The sequence below is a fragment of the Phodopus roborovskii genome, unplaced genomic scaffold (assembly GCF_943737965.1).
Source record: "Phodopus roborovskii unplaced genomic scaffold, PHOROB, whole genome shotgun sequence".
NCBI lineage: Eukaryota > Metazoa > Chordata > Mammalia > Rodentia > Cricetidae > Phodopus > Phodopus roborovskii.
In genome coordinates, this window is record NW_026126480.1 from 14,485,183 (window position 1) to 14,488,046 (window position 2,864).

The following is a 2,864-nucleotide window of genomic DNA, read 5'->3' on the forward strand; positions in this document are numbered from 1 at the left end:
TGTGTGTGTGTGTGTGTGTGTGTGTGTGTGTGTGTGTGTGTGATACTGTGAGTGTGGTCATGTGTGTCATTACAGAGTTCATACTATCTTTCCATGAGACTCATAAAGTAACTGGGAAAAATCACAGGTGTATTTTCCATGGTTGAAATTGTTCTTCCAGAACAACAGACTTACAACAATGGTAGTTTCTGGTACAAGCATTTAATGACAACATGCATACTAGCAAAGGATATATTCATATCTTGGTACATAACATTCAAAATAGGACTTATGTCATGGATTTTATTTTCATATCAGTTTAACAAAACTGTGAATGGTAATTTTAGTAATATTTCTGAAAAATGGATCACAAGGTTTATCAATAAAATGACCCAAAATATTTTATTAATATATTAGCATCAGTTTTATTTAACATGGGAAGCATGTCAATCTGTAACATCTTTGGGCTACATATTGTATTTCTTAAATTTGGTAACTCAACTGGAAAGATAGAATTCAACATGAGAAAAATTTTCTGTCTGGACCTTAGATAAATCCCATTTACTTAATGTCAACATTTTATTGCAGTAAGCAGTAACATATTCTTGCCTATCAAATCAGTAAATTTTTTTAAGCTTACAATGTCTAATATTTTGTTGCTGTGCTACCATGGGCTAAGCATTGTTTTACAGTGTTTACATAAACTTTAAGAGAGTGGGTTTCTGGCTTTTATTATTGTTTTAAATTTCCCATATAACCCATTTCCAAAAATTTATTGAAAGGAAAATATAAAAAGTACTGGCTATATTTTATGCACAAGAACATTGAATAGAGTATTATTTACAGTAGTCAAATTGTAAGTAAAAGTTTTAATATGTGGAATAGATAAACTACTTATAGTCAGTCCTCTTTCACCTTTAAACTTCATGCATAACTAACTGATCTATCTATCATCTATCTATCTATCTATCTATCTATCTATCTATCCATGTATCTATCATTTGTCATGTAACTATCTATCATCTGTCTACTATAACTTATCATCTATCTGTGTAATTTGTATCTATGCATGCCACTTTTGTATTGGATTGCTTTTGTTAACAAGATGAATTTCCATCCACTTTCCAGAAAATGACATTATTTCATTCTTTTTTAGGGCAGATTTAATTTTCCTTGTGCACACATATGTGCCACATTTATGTCTCTAATTTTCTGTTAATGGACACCCAGGCTGATCCCATAACTTGGCTTTTGTGCTTAGTACTGTGGTAATCATGAAAGTGCAGCTTTCTCTGCAGTATGAGTCCTTAGGTTCCTTTGAGTGTTCCCAGAAATGATGCAGCTGGCTGTATTGTTTTGTCACTGTATTTTTAGGTTTTTCTTTTGAACTTCCATGCTCATTTCCATTGCTGGTGGAACCTTACCTCACCACTGTCATTGTATACAATTTTATTTTCCTCTGTGTCCTTGCCATACTTGCTGTTGTTCAATTTTAAGTGACAGGCATTCTGACAGTGAGGTGGAATCTCAGTATAGTTCTGGTTTACTCTTTCTCATGGGTGAGCATGTTGTAGAATTTGTTATGTACTGACCATTTTCAAAATACTCAAATCCTGGGACAGGCTGTTTAAATAGAGACTTATCTTGTCAAAATGAACACTAATCATTGTATCGTTTGTCTGGGTGCCTACTAATGTTATTTCTTTAGCTACTGAATACTTTCAATCTTTGTGGTTTGCTCTGAAATAGGTCTTGTCTTTTTGCTAACTGTGCCCATATCCTACAACTGTGCTTACAGAATTAGTGTCTTCAGCAGGGCAGTAAGATTGTTTTTTTTTTTTTTTTTTTTTTTTTTTGCATTTATGTCCTGTAACAGTCTTGGCATCTCTTTTGACTTCAGTATCTTGGAAGCAACTATTTGAACAGTGCATATTTCCCATGGAATGTCATGCATTTCTTGGCAGGTTTATAAAAATCTGGGAAAATGCCTTACCATCTGTTGAAGTGCAGTCTAACGAAGGAGTACTTCTGTTCGTCAAGATGATGCCCAAAAAGGAGAGCATATTTTCTTAGGTTTGAGATGAACTAGATAAATAAATAAAGTACATGTGCATTTTTTCCAGTCTTCCCCAGGGAGGGATACAGACAAAAGGGCACTTTAAGCAGGTCACTTAAGAATCTGTTTTACAACCGCTTTAAAAGAGATAATCTTTTGAATAGTAGGTATATTTGCAAAGTAGTATACTTTGTTTATGAAGTTAGTGGATTCCCAAGCTGACAATAAATATCAAAGGCTTTATTATTGAAACACAGAAACCAAAAGCCACTTTTAAACAAGAGGTATCTGTTGTCATAGGACATTCTCCATAATGGTAACTATGCTAATACACAGTTTAGGCCAAGCTATATCAAATCATCTTTTATAAATGGGCAAGTGATGCACAAGGGACTCACAGAATTTTGTTGTCTTCTTTTACTTACTTCCATTTAAGTTCTTAGCTTCTGTGGCTCTGTGTACACTGTCTACAAATCTCAAGGGATACAGAATACACAGGGAAAGACATGACTTGACAGATTTTCATGATCCCTCCTGGAAGGCATCACCCTCCCTGTGGAGTGTGTGTGGGGGATCGGATGGGAGGGATGGGGGACATGGGAGGGAGGGAATTGGGATCGATATGTAAAATAAGAATACACACACACACACACACACACACACACACACACACACACATATGTTTTTCCTCAGCTTATCTTTGGTATATGTCCTGTGTCTCATGATGGCGTGAAACAGGTGAGTGACAGCTGAAGAGTATGGTCAGTACATTGCAACATTTCTCCTAGGCTTTGGCCCTATGCAGAGCGCTGTCTTACAGCTACTTGGG